The sequence below is a fragment of the Nicotiana sylvestris genome, chromosome 6 (genome assembly GCF_000393655.2).
Source record: "Nicotiana sylvestris chromosome 6, ASM39365v2, whole genome shotgun sequence".
NCBI classification, from domain to species: domain Eukaryota; kingdom Viridiplantae; phylum Streptophyta; class Magnoliopsida; order Solanales; family Solanaceae; genus Nicotiana; species Nicotiana sylvestris.
In genome coordinates, this window is record NC_091062.1 from 137,098,877 (window position 1) to 137,109,443 (window position 10,567).

The following is a 10,567-nucleotide window of genomic DNA, read 5'->3' on the forward strand; positions in this document are numbered from 1 at the left end:
TAATTACATGCAATTATCTTTTAGAACTTAAACTATTTAGAAAATAAAGCAAATAACCTAGTATAACATTAAAATATATAGATGGTGCAACCGTGCAAAATTTTTATTGCATTCTTAGCGTGTATATATAAGTTTAATGAATTTGTATTAAACTTAGTATTATAAAACAGGGGCGGATCTATAGCTTAAATTATGGGGCACGCAAACTCATGGTCCCTCCCTCAAATTAGGTATTTAATGTATGTATTTTCTAAAATCGGTCCAATATTATGTATTGACACCCCATGTTCCATGAAGATTGAATGGTGCACTTGGTTCAATACTTAATTATTAACTCAAAGAATAAGGGATCAATTCCCACTTAACACTCTTTTTTCTTTTTTCCTTTAGTGGTGCACCTATGTTCTAGAAATCCCAAATAAAAATTTAAAATTTAATCTATTTCTAACTATAAAAATAAATTATTTTTTTTAGAAAAAAACTAAAAAAAATAATTATGTCACATAAAGTGAGATGAGTGTCATAAAAATTGAGACCGAGGAAGAACATTTTTTTCTCTTTTGGCGCTCCGCATAATAAAATGATTATGGTGAATGGTGAAATAGGGATGGCAATGGAGCATTGTAAGGGAGGGACGGTGGGGGTTTGAGATCATGCGGGGCGAGGTGGGTGCAGGTGAATGCGAGGTGGGTGTGGAGCGGGACAGGGCGGGGCAGGGCGGGTTTGAACATTATTTTAAAAACTAAAAGCGGTTGCAGGTTGAAAACATGTGAGGCGAGTTTTTCAATTTCAAGCAAATTTATCACTGAGTATACTGACTGTTGGAGCATTTCTTCTTATACTTTTCTTTTAAAGGAGATTTTGGATATTTAATAATTTAAGGTTGTGGTTATTATATTACTGGAAAAATCTGATTTTTCTTTTTCTCTTTTTCTTTTCTTTTCTCATTCATGTTTTTTTTTTCCTTTCTCGTTTAGAAATAAAGTTGTTGCTGGTTAAATAAAAGAACAATAAGAAGAAACAAAGTCGATCCAGTAGCCAAATCTGGAAGTATGAATTTTTATTAAGACTAAATAATAAGATATAATTAGCATAGCTAAAATATCAATTCAACGAGCAATAAATAGATGAGAAGATTTGCTAATTGACTTAAATAATCAAACTTCAGTAAATTTAGTTGCACTTTCAGAAGAAACAGAGAGCTTATAGAAGAAAATGGAAGTTTTTTGCTAGGAGAGGCAGGTTCATTCGGGGTGGGTTAGGGCGGGTTGAAAATAATTTTTTTTGCTATTTGGTGCGGGTTGAATCTAAATCCGCACCGCAACCGCCCCGACCCGCTGCCATCTTTATTTGTTTTGGCTACTACTCGATTCGTATTACATAAATGGAAGATTTTTTTACACTAATAGCATTTAATTGTCGGTTTTTAAAAATTAAATGAAGACCCACTAAATGAGGGATCTATTTTGATCCTTATTAACGTATACTTTGTTGCCCCCCTCCCCCCTCCCAAAACACACACACACAAACCCCACATCCGTTCTTCCTCCTTTTTTTTTTTTGGCTAATTAAGCATCCAGCTTCTTTCTCTTACTGCTTTGTTTCTTATTTCTCCTGCCCATCAATTGTTTCCCTTCGTGCTTGAAAAAAATAAAAAAAATAAATTGAGTATACTTGTGCCATTTATATAATTATATATTGGTTATACGTAAATACCATAATTATTATGTAAATATACCAGAATTGTTTTCTAAATAAATTAATAAACATGGACATACATGATACAATTATTATTTGTATAATTAAAATGTTAGAGTTATCCCATAAATAAATTGTCAATTATTTATATACTAAAAATCAATTCTGGTGGAAGTTATATTCTTGCGATAAATTCAGAATAATTGAAATATAAATGCACTGAAGAACAATTCCACATTTTATAATTATACCATTATTATACCAATTATATAGTTAAATAGTGATAAGTAAATATGTGATATAACAAAAATTATTCCATAAATATATGTATAATATATATTCCAATTAATACATTATATCATTGTTATTATACCTGCTAAATTCCAAATTCATTGGAGTTATGTTGATCTTATTTCCAACGGATTAGATACACTTCAAATATAAATGAATATTTTAAAGTATTTTCTCATAATATTTTTTCTTATTGTTCTATTGCTTTTCAATTCTTAGTGGTAGTGTATATATACATATTACATTTAATATATATTATTTCAATATTTGATTATTTTCTCTAACTGTTGATTGCTTTATACATGCTTTATCCCAAGTTTACTTATAAATAACTTTTATGAATGGAAAGGAATCATTGAGATCCTAGTTTAGCCTCAAGTGTGAAATATGGACGTAGTTAATTAGAGATTGAACCTTTGAGATAATTTAGTAACTGAAAACGTTATTCTTGGTCCAATATTATAAGTTTCTGCTAGGAATGTAGTTAATTAGTTGCTATATCTGTTAATTACTTATTGCTGATGAAAGTTTGTAAAGTTTTCTTAAATATTGCCTAATTATGTTTTTTCCCCTTAATATTGTGTTAAACACTCATGGGCAGAATAAAAGAAGGGAAATTTTCGTTCCTATACCATATAGGAAATTATATTACCAAATATGTTCATAGTTTGCATATACCCTTCATGCTAATAATATTTCTACAAAATATAGATAATTCATTAAATAAGGAATCATTGTAGCTGTAGGCTTCCTTATTTAGGCGCGCTAAAATTGGGAGATTAAATATTCTTCCAGATCTTCCACAACGCAAATCACGCTCATTAATCTTCTTCGTCAGTTTCGTTTCAAATTTAGCGTCTCTGCTTTTTCGATACACTGTGTTTCAAACTTTTTCTGATTTCACAAATCAAAAACGACTAAATCTTCTATAATTCTTCTACATCAAAAGCAATTGTGTCCAAATTTCAGTAATACAAAGCAAAAGAAAAGAGAGCAGCAATTCCACCATTGACAGCCATTAAAAAGCTTTGAAGCTTTAAATTCAAATTTGGGTTTTCAAAAATCATTATTTGTTTGGATTGGGTGTTGTTGCAAATAATTGGGAATATGATTTGGAGTTTATATCTCAATTTTGAGGAGTTTTGGTGAAGATTAGACTTGGTTTTGGTTGAATTTCAAAAATTGTAGATAAATTGTAGAAAAATTATATTATGTTGTTTATTTATTTTTCTTTTATTCATTTAACTATTGTATGAAAGTTGAACAACATTGTATAAAAATTATATTTAAGTTGTATTATATTGTAGTTGTATATAACTTAGTAGAAATAATGTACGAAAATTGTAGATAATTTGTAGATAAGTTGTATAATATATAATTAGTTGTATGAAAATTATTTTTACTATGTATAAATCAGATATAAAATATACAAAAGACATATTGTATAAAATTTGTCTGTAATTTTATGTTATTGTAGTTGTATTTCACTAGGTAGAAATAATGTGTGAAAGTTGTAAAAAATTATAGATTATTTGTATTCCTCTATAACGGGAGATGTTGGCATATCAAGTAACTTTAGTGTTCCAGACGAACATGCATGAAAATAAAGATAAATTCTGTCATGAATAGTTTGTAAAATATTTGTAGATAATTTGTAGAAACATTGAAATTCTGTATTTTCATATTAATTTTTCAAATGATATGCAGTTTTGTTGTAGATTAAATATAGAAAACAAGCCATTGTGAGTTTTATTTGACTCATTCCTCACATTCAACCTATTCTACAAATTCACGCCTCTTTAAATACAATACAACCACACTTTCTTGAATTTAAAGGTATACGAATATATATAACTTAAAAAACATCTTCTCCTCTGCACAAGTTAGCTCCAAAACAGACGAAGTGGAATAACAAGCTCCCATCAAAACTTTTAACACAAAAACACAAAGCTCAAATTTTATGTTATTGTAGCTATATTTAACTGGGTGGAAATAATGTGTGAAAGTTGTAGAAAATTGTAGATAAGTTGTATTCCTCTATAACGGGAGATGTTGGCATATCAAGTAACTTTAGTGTTCCAGACGAACATGCATGAAAATAAAGATAAATTCTGTCATGAACAGTTTGTAGAAATTCTGTAGATAATTTGTAGAAAACATTGAAATTCTGTATTTTTATATTAATTTTTCAAATGATATGTAGTTTTATTGTAGAAAACAAGCCATTGTGAGTTTTATTTGACTCATTCCTCACATTCAACCTATTCTACAAATTCACGTCTCTTTAAATACAATACAACCATACTTTCTTGAATTTAAAGGTATAGCAATATATATAATTTAAAAAACATCTTCTCCTCTGCACAAGTTAGCTCCAAAACAGACGAAGTGGAATAATAAGCTCCCATCAAAACTTTTAACACAAAAACACAAAAGCTCAAAAATAAATAAATAACAGTCTACAATTTATCTACAATTGCTGCAATATAATGTATGTTATGTCTTCTTCTTCTTCTTCTTCTTCTTCGAGTTTCAATCTGAAATTCAGCCAAAATCAAGTCTAATCTTCAACAAAACCCCTCAAAATTGAGATATAAACTCCAAACCATATTCCCAATTATTTACAACAACGCTCAATCCAAACAAATAATGATTTTTGAAAACCCAAATTTGAATTCAAAGCTTCAAAGCTTTTTAATGACTGTCAATGGTGGAATTACTGCTCTCTTTTCCTTTCCTCTTATATTACTGAAGGAACCTGAAATCATAACCATCAAATCGACCAGGCTTGTGCTCATCTTCCCTGGGCACAAAAACATTGGGACAAGATTGCAGAGGTGTTGACAATGCCTTGACTATGGAAGAAATAATGGGAATTTGATACAAAAATCATGGGTGTGGGAGGGAAACGTGGGTGAAGGTATGAGAATTGGAGAGAGAAATGTGGGGGGAGTGGTATTAGAAGGAGTATACGGTACCATTAAATTAGGAGTGTAATTAATACCCTTAAAAACTACTAATGATATATAATTGGTAATTAAGTATACTAAATGTAATTATATCAAACCTTAAACATTGAGAGTAATATAGTTTCTCTCATGACATAGGAATGTAAAAATTCCATAAAAGAAAGCTTGGCCCAGATTATTCGCACAGTATGGCCTTTTTAAGCCACTCTTTAAATTCGATTTCACTTAGCTCAGTAGGTTATTTTTGCCTTTAAACAAGTTCAGCTTGCTCTACAGAAGCATCATGACTATTACTCGTTAGCAATTGAGGTCGCAACTCTTATTCTTTTGTTTAGGGATGGCAATGGGGTGGTGTGGGTGCGGGACGGGACAGGACGGATTTGAACCTATACGAGGCAGTGCGGGTTTGGATTTGTGCGGGTGCGGGACAGGGTGGGTTGATTGTATTTAAAAAATAGTTCTTGCGGGTGTGGGCGGGTTGCGAATTTGGCCAAGCTAGAAACATATACTGATGATGCAATCATGCAATAATGATCTGGCTTGACAGAAGAGCTTTGATGCCTACAAATCATTTGCACGCTTATGATTAATATCAGTTATTTGTTTGGTACGTATTAATATCAGGTTCTTTACTCCTCCTGCTTCTTCACTTGCAAATTTCGGCACATTACCATTTTAGTAGTTGTTATCACTCGATTCTCATCACTGATGTTGATTAATTTTGAGTGTTTAGGGTGTGTTTGGTACGAAGGAAAACATTTTTCAATTTTTTCATATTTGATTGACTTAAATGTTTTGGAAAACATTTTCTTTATGAACTCATTTTTCTCCAATTGGAAGAAAATGTTTTCTTTATCAACAGAAGGGAAAACATTTTCCAAAACTCCTTTTCAAATTTCCCCACCCTCACCAACCCACTCACCCCCTCTCTCCCAAAAAGGCTACCTTTTTCAAATTTCAGCTTTTCCGTTACCACCCACCCTACTATTCCTCCACCCTACACCACCCCCCACCTCCCGCAAAAAAAATTATTTTTTTTACCTTATTTTTTTTTGCAATTTCAAATTTCTATTTTTTCGTTTTTCTGCACCACCTACCCCCACCCCAACCACCCCCCGACACAAAAAAAATTTACTTTTTATTCGTAATTTCAAATTTCTGTTTTTTTTTTTCGTTTTTCTGCCTCCCTCCCTCCCCCGGAAAAAAATATTTTTCAGTTTTAGTTTTTTTATTTATCGGTTTGAAGGTTCAAAATTTTACAAGTTCCAAAGTTATGAGTTCGGAGGTTTATGTGTTTGGAAGTTTACGGGTTTAGAAATTATAATGTTTACGGGTTCGAAATTTTGCAGTTTCAAAAGTTTAGCGGTTCGAAAATTTATGAAATTTTTGGGATCGGAAGGTTGTTGGTTTGAAAGTTTATGGCTTCATGTTTATTATATTAAATTTTTTATGAATACTCTTGAGAAGTCATTTTCCTTAATTTGCGTACCAAACATCGGAAAATGAATAAGATTACCACTTGTTTTCCAAGAAAACATTTTCTTAAAAAATATTTTCCACGGAAAACATTTTCTGTTATACCAAACACACCCTTAAAGTCGTCATTTTGTTGAGAAAAATAAAACTTAGTAAATTATTTTACAGTTGCACCCACCTTAAATCATTAATTGATTTTGACCAAAAAAAAATCCTTAATTGAAATGGAAAATTCCAATCAAAAGATAAAAAAAAAGAAAATAAAACTGACTAAATGAAGAACAAAAAATTATGCGGCGGGGCGGAGCGGGTGGACGCGGATGTGGATGCGGGTAAAAATGTTATGTGGGGCGGGGCGGGGCGGGGCGGGGCGGGGCAGGTTGAAGTTTTGCGAGTTGAGACAGAACACTGCACCGTTTGCCATTGTTTGTTTTGGTTCGACAGCTTTACATGACGATTTCTAGGGGTACTATACTGATGTCACAGATCCAATTATTTTATTTGTTTGGGTTGATTTACTCGGTGTATTCTGCACTAGTGTAGGGTTGAGGCCCTCAAACAATTATTATTTTTATTATTCATGTTACCATATCAAATTTGCTGTGAAAAATTACTCCTTGTACGTCTAAAAAACTTTTATATTATCCGTCCATAGAACTTAAAACTCAAATAAAATTTATTCACCAGCATTAACAATCTCAGTATCATCAAACAAAAGAGAAAATCCTTTGCAGGCAACAACTTGAAATCAAAATGTAATATAGAAGTTTTATATGTTTATTCCCATGATGCCATTTTTCATTCCATATGAAATGGCTTTATAGTGCAGAAAATAATTCTAATGCAAATTCAAGCAATCCACACTTATGTTCATGGTCGAAACTTGCAGGCAGTTTTGAACTGTTCAGCTTCTGCTTTATTATCTCCTTTAAACTCATTATCCACCCATGCTGAGTACCCTCCTTCCAAATTTCTTACATCCTTCTAGGCTTCTACCCCTACACTCAATAACATATATAGCACTACTATATTTTAAGGATTTTTTTTTAAACGGCAGGCTAATATGGATCCAGAATTTGAATTTGACGGGTTCAGCCATAAAGTTCTACCATTAAACTCATTATGCTTATGAAATTATAAGTTCAAAATTTAATATTTGTTAAGAATTTCAGTAATTTTCCCGTATATATTTACACAACGTGTCAAAAATATTCGGTTAGTTGAACTCAGTTAACTTGGCATCCACCTCTAATACGAGAGTTGCTCAAAAGAAGAGGTTACATTTGTATATTGCAACTTGCATGTGTAAGAAATATTTACACGATTTGATTATTTAAAAGGTAATTATAGGTAGCTCTAATTAAGAAATTTTTATTGTTAATTTAGATTAAGTGACAAGTAAGTTTTTTAATACTATCGGCGTATATAATTTAAATTTTGAAAAAGCAAGTTAAGAGATATATAAGTATATTTACCACACCATCAAGTAATGTGGTGCAGTGGATGGGGTTGCTCCTCCCTTAACCAGAAGTCTCGAGTTCGAACCATGAGTATAGAAAATTCCTTGGTAGGGAGCGCTACCCCTCGAATGGGGCCTTACCCGGCGCGAATCCGGATATAATACGAGCTCCAATGCGGGTACCGGACACCGATACCGGGAGGGAAACAAAAAAAAAGTATATTTACCCGAATCAGATGATCCTCCTTTTGGCACACTGAAGAGAGCTGGACAAGAAAATCTGGGTTTTGTACTCTTCCTAGCATCCACTAGAAAAATAATAATTAAATATTCTTAAACAAATGGTGATTGAATGGAACTATATATATGAGGTGATGTAATATTTAAAATAATGGCCTTCCATTTTTCACCTTCTTCAGTGAGGAACATGTATGGAATATTTATCGCTTTATCAATACGTCCTCTGTTAAACTCTTCAACTGTCCCGTAAACCCCAACAGAGAGATAGAAAAGAACAGAACTTTTATTACAAGGAAAGATTGAAATAAAGAAGTAAAATAAAATGAGATTAAATAAGAAGAAATTATCAAGATTTGCTAAAATAATGCAAATTGCTTTAACTTTAGTAGATTTCTTTTGTTTATAAGAATTTACAATACCTCACCTCACATCTAAGTACGGTGACCCGAGGAGAGCAGATCCTTGGCATTAATCACATCAACGTGCGAAACATCTTCATTGCTGCCCATAAAAAAAAAGGAAATAAATAATTAAACATAAATTATTACACCACAAAGCCAAAAACAAAAAGAGAACACAGAGAAACTAAGAGCCCGTTTGGACATGAGAATTTTTTTCCTTTTTTTTTCGAATTTTTTTAGAAATCATTGTTTGACCATAAAATTTTCAATTTTCACTTGAAGATGAGTTTTAGAATTTTTCGAAAATTTGAAAAATTTCAAAAAGCTGTTTTTCAAAATTTTCACTAAGATCACTCACAAAACTTCAAAAACAACCCAAGATTATATTTACGTCCAAACACAACTCTAATTTTCAAATATCATCTTCACTTGAAATTTTATTTCACTTTTTTTTTTTAGAATTTTACAATTCTTATGTCCAAACGCCCACTAAATTTTACTTTCATTTTGAAAGAACCCTCCCCACCCTCTACAAGATTTTTGATTTGAACATCTTAAAAGTAAAATGACTAATATGATTCACGTTGGAGTTGGACGAATTAAAAGTTAAATATAATGATTGAAATAGCAAAGAGATATAGATGTAAGTTAGCATAATAGACATGAATAGAATCCAAAATAACGAGACAAAGAAATATTAAGTAATGATTAACAAGAACATTGGAATTTGGCTACCTCTTTGTCGAATCCATTTTATGATAATTACACTTGTAGGAGTTGAAGTAGATCTCTTTGAACTTGATTTGGGGCAACTACTTTAGTTTTTTTGGTTTTATAGTAGCTCATTGTATGTTGGGCGTTGACCTTCTTCTTATTGTTACGAGAATAACGATAAAAATTACTATTAAATAAGCTTATAGTTAATTGCTTGTTTCCTGCATTGGCTGTAAGTGATACCCCGTTTTCATAAGATTATTGTAGTATCCAGATCAATTTATACGCATTTCAACTAATTATATGGGCTATTTGTTATCTTATACCAACATGAACCGAATAATTCTGTCAATTAATCAAAGATTGAACAAATGAGAAAAAATTACGTGATGCCTCTACTGAGATCTAAACATAAAAACTTATGGTTTTCAAATGTCAACTCATTTTATTATTATTAGGTCATCCCCTTGGACTTTTGGAGGTAATATTTGATAATTCTTCCTTAAATAATGGAACATGGCAGGTAAGTCACGTCAATCACTCAAGTCCGTTGACTTTTATTTGTTCAGAAAGCAGCTTATTGGAGTAACAGTTTCTAAGAAAAGTAGTACCGTATATTTAATTTCAACATCTATCCAACGAAATAATCAATTACTTGTTCGAAAGTACACGGTTACGCCTCTCTATAACAATATCCATATATAACAATACTTCAATATAAAAGTCAAGTTTTTTCGGAACCAATTTTCATGTTATATTATAATATATGTTCTCTATAACAACACTTCGCTATAATAACCAAAAATATTCGGAACAAACGAGGTTGTTATAGAGTTGTATTTATTTAGGCGTTTGACAGGAAACACATGTGATCTGCTAAGCAAGAGTGGGTTACACGCTAATCTTAACAATTAATCTTATTATTATTGCTCTAATAAGCTAAAATTATTCGTCGAATTTATGAGAGAAACTAGTGAATTTTTTTGCGCTTTGTGCGGTTTTAATTGAATTGAATTGATATTTGTTTGAACATACTTGAGATAAAATAGATAATTTTTATCCATAAGCATATATAAATTGATAATATCACAAATATAATTTTTTATCATCATGAACACTTTAGTCAATTTAACGGACGTCGTGTTCTTACTAGTGTAAAATAACCGAGTATTGGCTTGGCAATGTTGCTGAAGTTCTTAAACTCTTCAATTGGTTTATGTTCATACACTAAATAAAATAGGTTCTAATATATAAAATTTATTTAGCGTAGATGATAAAAAATAATCATAAAATATGTGTACTTCTTGAATTTCAATCAA

General features: G+C 31.3%; 1 long non-coding RNA gene across 3 annotated transcripts; it reads right to left on the reverse strand.

Annotated features, from left to right (window-relative positions):
- Positions 1-7,121: 7,121 nt before the first annotated feature.
- LOC104226726 (uncharacterized) lies at positions 7,122-9,438 on the reverse strand. Of its 3 annotated transcripts, none has more exons than XR_011400491.1 (4): positions 9,270-9,438; positions 8,558-8,634; positions 8,304-8,372; positions 7,122-8,191 (listed from the first exon to the last, which is right to left on the reverse strand). It is a non-coding gene; the product is annotated as an uncharacterized lncRNA (long non-coding RNA). The 3 variants fall into 3 exon arrangements; XR_011400490.1 differs by having other exon boundaries at positions 7,122-8,201; XR_011400492.1 differs by having other exon boundaries at positions 7,122-8,201; positions 8,553-8,634.
- Between the last annotated feature and the right edge of the window lie 1,129 nt (positions 9,439-10,567).